The sequence below is a fragment of the Anabrus simplex genome, chromosome 4 (assembly GCF_040414725.1).
Source record: "Anabrus simplex isolate iqAnaSimp1 chromosome 4, ASM4041472v1, whole genome shotgun sequence".
NCBI lineage: Eukaryota > Metazoa > Arthropoda > Insecta > Orthoptera > Tettigoniidae > Anabrus > Anabrus simplex.
Window position 1 is genome coordinate 334,857 of NC_090268.1, and position 14,272 is coordinate 349,128.

Sequence of the window (14,272 nt, forward strand, 5' to 3'; positions counted from 1 at the left end):
GTGGAGTACTGTGTGTATAGTGCCGTGTAGTACCGAGTGGAGTACAGTGCCTGTACTGCCGTTTACTACTGAGTGGAGTACAGTGCCTGTAATGCCGTGTAGTACCGAGTGAAGTACTGTGTGTATAGTGCCGTTAGTACCGAGTGTAATACAGTGCCTCTACTGCCGTGTAGTACTGAGTGGAGTACAGTGCCTGTACTGCCGTGTAGTCCCGAGTGGAGTACAGTGCCTGTACTGCCGTGCAGTACTGATTGGAGTACAGTGCCTGTACTGCCGTGTAGTGCCGAGTGGAGTACAGTGCTTGCACTGCCGTGTAGTACTGAGTGAAGTACAGTGCCTGTACTGCCGTGTAGTGCCGAGTGGAGTACTGTGTGTATAGTGCAGTGTAGTACTGAGTGGAGTACAGTGCATGTACTGCCGTGTAGTACCGAGTGGAGTACAGTGCCTGTACTGCCGTGTAGTCCCGAGTGGATTAATGTGTGTATAGTGCAGTGTAGTACTGAGTGGAGTACTGTGTGTATAGTCCCGTGTAGTACTGAGTGGAGTACAGTGCCTGTACTGCCGTGTAGTACCGATTGTAGTACTGTGTGAATACTGCCGTCTAGTACTGAGTGGAGTACAGTGCCTGTACTGCCGTGTAGTACTGGGTGGAATACAGTGCCTGTACTGCCGTGTAGTCCCGAGTGGAGTACAGTGTGTATAGTGCAGTGTAGTACTGAGTGGAGTACAGTGCATGTACTGCCGTGTAGTACCGAGTTGTGTACTGTGTGTATAGTGCCGTGTGGTACCGAGTGGAGTACCATGCCTGTACTGCCGTGTAGTACCGAGTGGAGTACTGTGTGTATAGTGCCGTGTAGTACCGAGTGTAGTACAGTGCCTGTACTGCGTGTAGTACCGAGTGGAGTACAGTGCCTGCACTGCGTGTAGTACCGAGTGGAGTACAGTGTGTATAGTGCCGTCTAGTACCGAGTGGAGTACAGTGTGTATAGTGCCGTGTAGTACTGAGTGGAGTACAGGGCCTGTACTGCCGTGTAGTACCGAGTGGAGTACAGTGTGTATAGTGCCGTGTAGTACTGAGTGGAGTACAGTGCCTGTACTGTCGTGTAGTACTGAGTGGGGTACAGTGCCTGTACTGCCGTGTAGAACAGAGTGGGGGACTGTGTGTGTATACTGCCGTGTAGTACTGAGTATAGTACAGTGCCTGTACTGCCATGTAGTACCGAGTGGAGTACTGTGTGTATACTGCCGTGTAGTACTGAGTGGAGTACAGTACCTGTACTGCCGTGTAGTACCGAGTGGGGGACTGTGTGTATACTGCCGTGTAGTAATGGGTTGGAGTACAGTGCCTGTACTGCCATGCAGTACCGAGTGGGGGACTGTGTGTATACTGCCGTGTAGTACTGAGTGGAGTACAGTGCCTGTACTGCCGTGTAGTACCGAGTGGGGGACTGTGTGTATACTGCCGTGTAGTACTGAGTGGAGTACTGTGTGTATAGTGCAGTGTAGTGCTGAGTGGAGTACAGTGCCTGTACTGCCGTGTAGTACCGAGTGCAGTACCGTGTGTATAGTGCAGTGTAGTGCTGAGTGGAGTACAGTACCTGTCATGCCTTAGTACTGAGTATAGTACAGTGCCTGTACTGCCGTGTAGTACCGAGTGGGGGACTGTGTGTATACTGCCGTGTAGTACTGAGTGGAGTACAGTACCTGTACTTCCGAGTAGTCCCGAGTGGAGTACTGTGTGTATAGTGCAGTGTAGTGCTGAGTGGAGTATAGTACCTGTACCGCCGTGTAGTACCGAGTGGGGGACTGTGTGTATACTGCGTGTAGTACTGAGTGGAGTACAGTCCCTGTACTGCCGTGTAGTACCGAGTGGGGGACTGTGTATATACTGCCGTGTAGTACTGAGTGCAGTACATTGCCTGTACTGCCGTGTAGTCCCGAGTGGAGTACTGTGAGCATACTGCCGTGTAGTACTGAATGGAGTACAGTCCCTGTACTGCCGAGTAGTCCCGAGTGGAGTACAGTGTGTATAGTGCAGTGTAGTACTGAGTGGAGTACTGTGTGCATACTGCCGTGGAGTACTGAGTGGAGTACAGTGCCTGTACTGCCATGTAGTCCCGAGTGGAGTACTGTGTGTATACTGCCGTGTAGTACCGAGTGGAGTACAGTGCCTGTACTGCCGTGTAGTACCGAGTGGTGTACTGTGTGTATAGTGCCGTGTAGTACCGAGTGGAGTACTGTGTGCATAGTGCCGTGTAGTACTGAGTGGAGTACAGTGCCTGTACTGCCGTGTAGTACCGAGTGGAGTACTGTGTGTATAGTGCCGTGTAGTACCGAGTGGAGTACAGCGCATGTACTGTCGTGTATTACCGAGTGGAGTACTGTGTGTATAGTGCGGTGTATTACCGAGTGGAGTACAGTGCATGTACTGCCGTGTAGTACCGAGTGGAGTACTGTGTGTATAGTGCCGTGTAGTACCGAGTGGAGTACATTGCCTGTATTGCTGTGTAGTACCGAGTGGAGTACTGTGTGCATACTGCCGTGTAGTACTGAGTGGAGTACAGTACCTGTACTGCCGTGTAGTACCGAGTGGAGTACTGTGTGTATAGTGCCGTGTAGTACCGAGTGGAGTACAGTGCCTGTACTGCCGTGTAGTACTGTGTGGAGTACAGTGCCTGAACTGCCGTGTAGTACTGAGTGGAGTACAGTGCCTCTACTGCCGTGTAGTCCCGAATGGAGTACTGTGTGTATAGTGCCGTGTAGTACCGAATGGAGTACAGTGCCTGTACTGCCGTGTAGTACTGAGTGGGGTACTGTGTGTATAGTGCTGTGTAGTATTGAGTGGAGTACAGTGCCTGTACTGCCGTGTAGTACCGAGTGGAGTACAGTGCCTGTACTGCCGTGTAGGACTGAGTGGAGTACAGTGCCTGTACTGCCGTGTAGTCCCGAGTGGAGTACAGTGCCTGTACTGCCGTGTAGTACATAGTGGAGTACAGTGCCTCTACTGCCGTGTAGTCCCGAATGGAGTACTGTGTGTATAGTGCCGTGTAGTACCGAATGGAGTACAGTGCCTGTACTGCCGTGTAGTACTGAGTGGGGTACTGTGTGTATAGTGCCGTGTAGTACCGAGTGGAGTACAGTGCCTGTACTGCCGTGTAGTAGTGAGTGGAGTACAGTGCCTGTAATGCCGTGTAGTCCCGAATGGAGTACTGTGTGCATAGTGCCGTGTAGTACCGAGTGGAGTACAGTGCCTGTACTGCCGTGTAGTACTGATTGGAGTAATAGTGCCTGTACTGCCGTGTAGTACTGAGTGGAGTACTGTGTGTATAGTGCCGTGTAGTACCGAGTGGAGTACAGTGGGTGTACTGCCGTGTAGTACTGAGTGGAGTACAGTGCCTGTACTGTCGTGTAGTACTGAGTGGAGTACAGTGCCTGTACTGCCGTGTAGTACTGAGCGGAGAACTGTGTGTATAGTGCCGTGTAGTACCGAGTGGATTACAGTGCCTGTACTGCCGTGTAGTACTGAGTGGAGTACAGTGCCTGTACTGCCGTGTAGTACTGAGTGGAGTACAGTGCCTGTACTGCCGTGTAGTCCCGAGTGGAGTACAGTGCCTGTACTTCCGTGTAGTACTGAGTGAAGTACTGGGTGTATAGTGCCGTGTAGTAACGAGTGGAGTACAGTGCCTGTATTGCCGTGTAGTACTGAGTGGAATACAGTGCCTCTACTGCCGTGTAGTACTGAGTGGAGTACAGTGCCTGTACTTCCGTGTAGTCCCGAATGGGGTACTCTGTGTATAGTGCCGTGTAGTACCGAGTGGAGTACCGTGCCTGTACTGCCGTGTAGTACCGAGTGGAGTACTGTGTGTATATAGTGCCGTGTAGAACCGATTGGAGTACAGTGCCTCTACTGCCGTGTAGTACTGAGTGGAGTACAGTGCCTGTAATGCCGTGTAGTACCGAGTGGAGTACTGTGTGTATAGTGCCGTGTAGTACCGAGTGGAGTACAGTGCCTGTACTGCCGAGTAGGACTGAGTGGAGTACAGTGCCTGTACTGCCGTGTAGTCCCGAGTGGAGTAGAGTGCCTGTACTACCGTGTAGTACTGAGTGGAGTACTGTTTGTATAGTGCCGTGTAGTACCGAGTGGAGTACATTGCCTGTACTGCCGTGTAGTCCCGAGTGGAGTACGGTGCATGTACTGTCGTGTAGTACCGAGTGGAGTACAGTGCTTGTACTGCCGTGTAGTACTGAGTGGAGTACAGTGCATGTACTGCCGTGTAGTACCGAGTGGAGTACTGTTTGTATAGTGCCGTGTAGTACCGAGTGGAGTACAGTGCATGCACTGCCGTGTAGTACCGACTGGAGTACTGTGTGTATAGCGCGGTGTAGTACCGAGTGGAGTACAGTGCATGTACTGCCGTGTAGTACCGAGTGCAGTACTGTGTGTATAGTGCAGTGTAGTACCGTGTGGAGTACGGTGCCTGTATTGCCGTGTAGTACCGAGTGGAGTACTGTGTGTATAGTGCCGTGTAGTACCGAGTGGAGTACAGTGCCTGTACTGCCGTGTAGTACTGAGTGGTGTACAGTGCCTGTACTGCCGTGTAGTCCCGAGTGGAGTACAGTGCCTGTACTGCCGTGTAGTAGTGAGTGGAGTACTGTGCCTGTACTGCCGTGTAGTACTGAGTGGAGTACTGTGACTGTACTGCCGTGTAGTACCGAGTGGAGTACAGTGGGTGTACTGCCGTGTAGTACTGAGTGGAGTACAGTGCCTATACTGCCGTGTAGTACTGAGTGGGGTACAGTGCCTGTACTGCCGTGTAGTCCCGAGTGGAGTACAGTGCCTGTACTGCCGTGTAGTACTGAGTGGAGTACAGTGCCTGTACTGCCGTCTAGTACTGAGTGGAGTACAGTGCCTGTACTGCCGTGTAGTCCCGAGTGGAGTACAATGCCTGTACTGCCGTGTAGTACTGAGTGGAGTACTGTGTGTATAGTGCCGTGTAGTACCGAGTGGAGTACAGTGCCTGTACTGCCGTGTACTACTGAGTGGAGTACAGTGCCTGTAATGCCGTGTAGTACCGAGTGAAGTACTGTGTGTATAGTGCCGTTAGTACCGAGTGTAATACAGTGCCTCTACTGCCGTGTAGTACTGAGTGGAGTACAGTGCCTGTACTGCCGTGTAGTCCCGAGTGGAGTACAGTGCCTGTACTGCCGTGCAGTACTGATTGGAGTACAGTGCCTGTACTGCCGTGTAGTGCCGAGTGGAGTACAGTGCTTGCACTGCCGTGTAGTACTGAGTGAAGTACAGTGCCTGTACTGCCGTGTAGTGCCGAGTGGAGTACTGTGTGTATAGTGCAGTGTAGTACTGAGTGGAGTACAGTGCATGTACTGCCGTGTAGTACCGAGTGGAGTACAGTGCCTGTACTGCCGTGTAGTCCCGAGTGGATTAATGTGTGTATAGTGCAGTGTAGTACTGAGTGGAGTACTGTGTGTATAGTCCCGTGTAGTACTGAGTGGAGTACAGTGCCTGTACTGCCGTGTAGTACCGATTGTAGTACTGTGTGAATACTGCCGTCTAGTACTGAGTGGAGTACAGTGCCTGTACTGCCGTGTAGTACTGGGTGGAATACAGTGCCTGTACTGCCGTGTAGTCCCGAGTGGAGTACGGTGTGTATAGTGCAGTGTAGTACTGAGTGGAGTACAGTGCATGTACTGCCGTGTAGTACCGAGTGGTGTACTGTGTGTATAGTGCCGTGTGGTACCGAGTGGAGTACCATGCCTGTACTGCCGTGTAGTACCGAGTGGAGAACTGTGTGTATAGTGCCGTGTAGTACCGAGTGTAGTACAGTGCCTGTACTGCGTGTAGTACCGAGTGGAGTACAGTGCCTGCACTGCGTGTAGTACCGAGTGGAGTACAGTGTGTATAGTGCCGTCTAGTACCGAGTGGAGTACAGTGTGTATAGTGCCGTGTAGTACTGAGTGGAGTACAGGGCCTGTACTGCCGTGTAGTACCGAGTGGAGTACAGTGTGTATAGTGCCGTGTAGTACTGAGTGGAGTACAGTGCCTGTACTGTCGTGTAGTACTGAGTGGGGTACAGTGCCTGTACTGCCGTGTAGAACAGAGTGGGGGACTGTGTGTGTATACTGCCGTGTAGTACTGAGTATAGTACAGTGCCTGTACTGCCATGTAGTACCGAGTGGAGTACTGTGTGTATACTGCCGTGTAGTACTGAGTGGAGTACAGTACCTGTACTGCCGTGTAGTACCGAGTGCGGGACTGTGTGTATACTGCCGTGTAGTAATGGGTTGGAGTACAGTGCCTGTACTGCCATGCAGTACCGAGTGGGGGACTGTGTGTATACTGCCGTGTAGTACTGAGTGGAGTACAGTGCCTGTACTGCCGTGTAGTACCGAGTGGGGGACTGTGTGTATACTGCCGTGTAGTACTGAGTGGAGTACTGTGTGTATAGTGCAGTGTAGTGCTGAGTGGAGTACAGTGCCTGTACTGCCGTGTAGTACCGAGTGCAGTACCGTGTGTATAGTGCAGTGTAGTGCTGAGTGGAGTACAGTACCTGTCATGCCTTAGTACTGAGTATAGTACAGTGCCTGTACTGCCGTGTAGTACCGAGTGGGGGACTGTGTGTATACTGCCGTGTAGTACTGAGTGGAGTACAGTACCTGTACTTCCGAGTAGTCCCGAGTGGAGTACTGTGTGTATAGTGCAGTGTAGTGCTGAGTGGAGTATAGTACCTGTACCGCCGTGTAGTACCGAGTGGGGGACTGTGTGTATACTGCGTGTAGTACTGAGTGGAGTACAGTCCCTGTACTGCCGTGTAGTACCGAGTGGGGGACTGTGTATATACTGCCGTGTAGTACTGAGTGCAGTACATTGCCTGTACTGCCGTGTAGTCCCGAGTGGAGTACTGTGAGCATACTGCCGTGTAGTACTGAATGGAGTACAGTCCCTGTACTGCCGAGTAGTCCCGAGTGGAGTACAGTGTGTATAGTGCAGTGTAGTACTGAGTGGAGTACTGTGTGCATACTGCCGTGGAGTACTGAGTGGAGTACAGTGCCTGTACTGCCATGTAGTCCCGAGTGGAGTACTGTGTGTATACTGCCGTGTAGTACCGAGTGGAGTACAGTGCCTGTACTGCCGTGTAGTACCGAGTGGTGTACTGTGTGTATAGTGCCGTGTAGTACCGAGTGGAGTACATTGGGTGTACTGCCGTGTAGTACTGAGTGGAGTAGAGTGCCTGTAGTGCCGTGTAGTACTGAGTGGAGTACAGTGCCTGTACTGCCGTGTAGTACTGAGTGGAGTACCGTGTGTATAGTGCCGTGTAGTACCGACTGGAGTACAGTGCCTGTACTGCCGTATAGTACTGAGTGGAGTACAGTGCCTGTACTGCCGTGTAGTACTGAGTGGAGAACAGTGCCTGTTCCGCCGTGTAGTCCCGAGTGAAGTACATTGCCTGTACTGCCGTGTAGTACTGAGTGGAGTACTGTGTGTATAGTGTCGTGTAGTACCGAGTGGAGTACAGTGCCTGTACTGCCGTGTAGTACTGAGTGGAGTACAGTGCCTGTACTGCCGTGTAGTCCCGAATGGAGTACAGTGCCTGTACTGCCGTGTAGTACTGATTGGAGTAATAGTGCCTGTACTGCCATGTAGTACCGAGTGGAGTACAGTGCTTGTACTGCCCTGTAGTACTGAGTGAAGTACAGTGCCTGTACTGCCATGTAGTGCCGGGTGGAGTACTGTGTGTATAGTGCAGTGTAGTACTGAGTGGTGTACAGTGCATGTACTGCCGTGTAGTCCCGAGTGGAGTACTGTATGTATAGTGCAGTGTAGTACTGAGTGGAGTACAGTGCCTGTACTGCCGTGTAGTACTCAGTGGAGTACTGTGTGTATAGTGCCGTGTAGTACCGATTGGAGTACAGTGGGTGTACTGCCGTGTAGTACTGAGTGGAGTACAGTGCCTGTACTGCCGTGTAGTACTGTGTGGAGTACAGTGCCTGTACTGCCGTGTAGTCCCGAGTGGAGTACAGTGCCTATACTGCCGTGTAGTACTGAGTGGAGTACTGTGTGTATAGTGCCGTCTAGTACCGAGTGGAGTACAGTGCCTGTACTGCCGTGTAGTACTGAGTGGAGCACAGTGCTTGTACTGCCGTGTAGTACTGAGTGGAGTACAGTTCCTGTACTGCCGTGTAGTCCCGAGTGAAGTACAGTGCCTGTACTGCCGTGTAGTACTGAGTGGAGTACTGTGTGTATAGTGCCGTGTAGTAACGAGTGGAGTACAGTGCTGTACTGCCGTGTAGTACTGAGTGGAGTACAGTGCCTGTACTGCCGTGTAGTACTGAGTGGAGTACAGTGCCTGTACTGCCGTGTAGTCCCGAATGGAGTACTGTGCCTGTACCGCCGTGTAGCACCGAGTGGAGTACTGTGTGTATAGTACCGTGTAGTACCGAGTGGAGTAGAGTGCCTGTATTGCCGTGTAGTACTGAGTGGAGTACCGTGCCTGTAATGCCGTTTAGTACCGAGTGGAGTACTGTGTGTATAGTGCCGTGTAGTACCGAGTGGAGTACAGTGCCTGTACTGCCGTGTAGTACTGAGTGGAGTACAGTGCCTGTACTGCCGTGTAGTCCCGAGTGGGGTACAGTGCCTGTACTTCCGTGTAGTACTGATTGGTGTACAGTGCCTGTACTGCCGTGTAGTACCGAGTGGAGTATATTGCTTGTATTGCCGTGTAGTACTGAATGGAGTACAGTGCCTGTACTGTCGTGTAGTGCCGAGTGGAGTACTGTGTGTATAGTGCAGTGTAGTACTGAGTGGAGTACAGTGCATGTACTGCCGTGTAGTCCCGAGTGGAGTACTGTGAGTATAGTGCAGTGTAGTACTGAGTGGAGTACAGTGCCTGTACTGCCGTGTAGTACCGAGTGGAGTACAGTGCCTGTACTGCCGTGTAGTACTGGGTGGAGTACAGTGCCTGTACTGCCGTGTAGTCCCCAGTGGAATACAGTTTGTGTAGTGCAGTGTAGTACTGAGTGGAGTACAGTGCATGTACTGCCGTGTAGTACCGAGTGGAGTACATTGCCTGTACTGCTGTGTAGAACCGAGTGGAGTACAGTGTGTATAGTGCCGTGTAGTACTGAGTGGAGTACAGTGCCTGTACTGCCGTGTAGTACCGAGTGGAGTACAGTGCGTGTAGTGCCGTCTAGTACCGAGTGGAGTACAGTTTGTATATTGCCGTGTAGAACTGAGTGGAGTACAATGCCTGTACTGCCGTGTAGTACCGAGTGGAGTACAGTGTGTATAGTGCCGTGTAGTACCGAGTGGTGTACTGTGCCTGTACTGCCGTGTAGTACTGAGTGGAGTACAGTGCCTGTACTGATGTGTAGTACCGAGTGGAGTACAGTGTGTATAGTGCCGTGTGGTACTGAGTGGAGTACAGTGCCTGTACAGCCGTGTAGTACTGAGTGGGGGACTGTGTGTATACTGCCGTGTAGTACTGAGTATAGTACAGTGCCTGTACTGCCGTGTAGTACCGAGTGGAGTACTGTGTGCATACTGTTGTGTAGTACTGAGTGGAGTACAGTACCTGTACTGCCGTGTAGTACCGAGTGGGGGACTTTGTGTATACTGCCGTGTAGTACGGAGTGGAGTACAGTGCCTGTACTGCCGTGTAGTACCGGGTGGGGGACTGTGTGTATACTGCCGTGTACTACTGAGTGGAGTACGTTGCCTGTACTGCCGTGTAGTACCGAGTGGGGGACTGTGTGTATACTGCCGTGTAGTACTGAGTGGAGTACAGTGTGTATAGTGCAGTGTAGTGTTGAGTGGAGTACAGTGCCTATACTGCCGTGTAGTACCAAGTGGATTATTGTGTGTATAGTGCAGTGTAGTGCTGAGTGGCGTACAGTACCTGTACTGCCGTGTAGTACTGAGTATAGTACAGTGCCTGTACTGCCGTGTAGTACCGAGTGGGGGACTGTGTGTATACAGCCGTGTAGTACTGAGTGGAGTACAGTACCTGTACTGCCGAGTAGTCTGGAGTGGAGTACTGTGTGTAAAGTGCAGTGTAGTGCTGAGTGGAGTACAGTACCTGTACTGCCGTGTAGTACCGAGTGGGGGACTCTGTGTATACTGCCGTGCAGTACTGAGTGGAGTACAGTGCCTGTACTGCCGTGTAGTACCGAGTGGGGGACTGTGTGTATACTGCCGTGTAGCACTGAGTGGAGTAGAGTGCCTGTACTACCGTGTAGTCCCGAGTGGAGTGCTGTGTGCATACTGCCGTGTAGTACTGAGTGGAGAATAGTCCCTGTACTGCCGAGTAGCCCCGAGTGGAGTACAGTGTGTATAGTGCAGTGTAGTACTGAGTGGAGTACAGTGTGTATAGTGCAGTGTAGTACTGAGTGGAGTACAGTGCCTGTACTGCCGTGTAGTACCGAGTGGGGGACTGTGTGTATACTGCCGTGTAGTACTGAGTGGAGTACAGCGTGTATAGTGCCGTGTAGTACCGAGTGGGGTTTTGTGTGCATACTGCCGTGTAGTACTGAGTGGAGTACAGTGCCTGTACTGCTATGTTGTCCCGAGTGGAGTACTGTGTGTATACTGCCGTGTAGTACCGAGTGGAGTACAGTGCCTGTACTGCCATGTAGTACCGAGTGGAGTACTGTGTGCATACTGCCGTGTAGTGCGGAGTGGAGTACAGTGCCTATACTGCCGTGAAGTACAGATTGGAGTACTGTGTGGATAGTGCCGTGTAGTACCGAGTGGAGTACTGTGTGCATACTGCCGTGTAGTACTGAGTGGAGTACAGTGCCTGTACTGCCGTGTAGTACCGAGTGGAGTACTGTGTGTATAGTGCCGTGTAGTATCGAGTATAGTACAGTGCATGTACTGCCGTGTATTACCGAGTGGAGTACTGTGTGTATAGTGCGGTGTAGTACCGAGTGGAGTGCAGTGCATGTACTGCCGTGTAGTACCGAGTGGAGTATTGTGTGTATAGTGCCGTGTAGTACCGAGTGGAGTACAGTGCCTGTATTGCCGTGTAGTACCGAGTGGAGTACTGTGTGTATAGTGCCGTGTAGTACCGATTGGAGTACTGTGTGCATACTGCCGTGTAGTACTAGTGGAGTGCAGTACCTGTACTGCCGTGTAGTACCGAGTGGAGTACTGTGTGTATAGTGCCGTGTAGTACCGAGTGGAGTACAGTGCCCTTACTGCCGTGTAGTACTGAGTGGAGTAGAATGCCTGTACTGCCGTGTAGTCCCGAGTGGAGTACAGTGCCTGTACTGCCGTGTACTAGTGAGTGGAGTACTGTGCCTGTACTGCCGTGTAGTACTGAGTGGGGTACTAGGTGTATAGTGCCGTGTAGTACCGAGTGGAGTACAGTGGGTGTACTGTAGTGTAGTACTGAGTGGAGTACAGTGCCTGTACTGCCGTGTAGTACTGAGTGGAGTACAGTGCCTGTACTGCCGTGTAGTCCCGAGTGGAGTACAGTGCATGTACTGCCGTGTAGTACCGAGTGGAGTACAGTGCCTGTACTGCCGTGTAGTACCGAGTGGAGTACTGTGTGCATACTGCCGTGTAGTACCGAGTGGAGAACAGTGCCTGTACTGCCGTGTAGTCCCGAGTGGAGTACAGTGCCTGTACTGCCGTGTAGTACTGAGTGGAGTACAGTGCCTGTACTGCCGTGTAGTAGTGAGTGGAGTACTGTGCCTGTACTGCCGTGTAGTACTGAGTGGAGTACTGTGTGTATAGTGCCGTGTAGTACCGAGTGGAGTACAGTGGGTGTATGCCGTGTAGTACTGAGTGGAGTACAGTGCCTGAACTGCCGTGCAGTACTGAGTGGAGTACAGTGCCTGTACTGCCGTGTAGTCCCGAGTGGAGTACAGTGCCTGTACTGCCGTGTAGTACTGAATGGAGTACTGTGTGTATAGTGCCGTGTAGTACCGAGTGGAGTACAGTGCCTGTACTGCCGTGTAGTACCGAGTGGAGTACTGTGTGTATCGTGCCGTGTAGTACCGAGTGGAGTACAGTGCCTGTACTGCCGTGTAGTACTGAGGGGAGTAAAGTGCCTGTACTGCCGTGTAGTACTGAGTGGAGTACAGTGCCTGTACTGCCGTGTAGTCCCGAATGGAGTACTGTGTGTATAATGCCGTGTAGTACCGAGTGGAGTACAGTGCCTGTACTGCCGTGTAGTACCGAGTGGAGTACTGTGTGTATAGTGCCGTGTAGTACCGAGTGGAGTACAGTGCCTGTACTGCCGTGTAGTACTGAGTGGAGTACAGTGCCTGTAATGTCGTGTAGTACCGAGTGGATTACTGTGTGTATAGTGCCGTGTAGTACCGAGTGGAGTACAGTGCCTGTACTGCCGTGTAGTACTGAGTGGAGTACAGTGCTGAACTGCCGTGTAGTCCCGAGTGGAGTACAGTGCCTGTACTGCCGTGTAGTTCTAATTGGAGTACAGTGCCTGTACTGCCGCGTAGTACCGAGTGGAGTACAGTGCTTATACTGCCGTGTAGTACTGAGTGGGGTACAGTGCCTGTACTGCGTGTAGTACCGAGTGGAGTACTGTGTGTATAGTGCCGTGTAGTACCGAGTGGAGTACTGTGTGTATAGTGCCGTGAAGTACCGAGTGGAGTACAGTGACTGTACTGCCGTGTAGTACTGAGGGGAGTACAGTGCCTGTACTGCCGTGTAGTTCTGATTGGAGTACAGTGCCTGTACTGCCGTGTAGTACCGAGTGGAGTACAGTGCTTATACTGCCGTGTAGTACTGAGTGGGGTACAGTGCCTGTACTGCCGTGTAGTGCCGAGTGGAGTACTGTGTGTATAGTGCAGTGTAGTACCGAGTGGAGTACAGTGCCTGTACTGCGTGTAGTACCGAGTGGAGTACTGTGTGTATAGTGCCGTGTAGTGCCGAGTGGAGTACAGTGCCTGTACTGCCGTGTAGTACTGAGTGGAGTACAGTGTGAATAGTGCCGTGTAGTACCGAGTGGAGTACAGTGCCTGTACTGCCGTGTAGTACCGAGTTAAGTACAGTGTGTATAGTGCCGTCTAGTACCGAGTGGAATACAGTGTGTATAGTGCCGTGTAGTACTGATTGGAGTACAGTACCTGTACTGCCGTGTAGTGCCGAGTGGAGTACAGTGTGTATAGTGCCGTGTAGTACAGAGTGGAGTACAGTGCCTGTACTGCCGTGTAGTACTGAGTGGAGTACATTGCCTGTACTGCCGTGTAGTACCGAGTGCAGTACAGTGTGTATAGTGCCGTGTAGTACTGAGTGGAGTACAGTGCCTGTGCTGCCGTGTAAAACTGAGTGGGGTACAGTGCCTGTACTGCCGTGTAGTACCGAGTGGGGGAATGTGTGTATACTGCCGTGTAGTACTGAGTATAGTACAGTGCCAGTACTGCCGTGTAGTACCGAGTGGAGTACTGTGTGCATACTGCCGTGTAGTACTGAGTGGAGTACAGTACCTGTACTGCCGTGTAGTACCGAGTGGGGGACTGTGTGTATACTGCCGTGTAGTACTGAGTGGAGTACAGTGCCTGTACTACCGTGTAGTACCGAGTGGGGGACTGTGTGTACACTGCCGTGTAGTACAGAGTGGAGTACAGTGCCTGTACTGCCGTGTAGAACCGAGTGGGGGACTGTGTGTATACTGCCGTGTAGTACTGAGTGGAGTACTGTGTGTATAGTGCAGTGTAGTGCTGAGTGGAGTACAGTGCCTGTACTGCCGTGTAGTACCGAGTGGAGTACTGTGTGTATAGTGCAGTGTAGTGCTGAGTGGAGTACAGTACCTGTAATGCCGTGTAGTACTGAGTATAGTACAGTGCCTGTACTGCCGTGTAGTACCGAGTGGGGGACTGTGTGTATACTGCCGTGTAGTACTGAGTGGAGTACAGTACCTGTACTGCCGAGTAGTCCCGAGTGGAGTACTGTGTGTATAGTGCAGTGTAGTGCTGAGTGGAGTACAGTGCCTGTACTGCCGTGTAGTACCGAGTGGAGTGCTGTGTGTATAGTGCCGTGTAGTACCGAGTGGAATACAGTGCCTGTACTGCCGTGTAGTACTGAGTGGAGTACAGTGCCTGTAATGCCGTGTAGTACCGAGTGGATTACTGTTTGTATAGTGCCGTGTAGTACCGAGTGGAGTACAGTGCCTGTACTGCCGTGTAGTACTGAGTGGAGTACAGTGCAAAACTGCCGTGTAGTCCCGAGTGGAGTACAGTGCCTGTACTGCCGTGTAGTTCTGATTGGAGTACAGTGCCTGTACTGCCG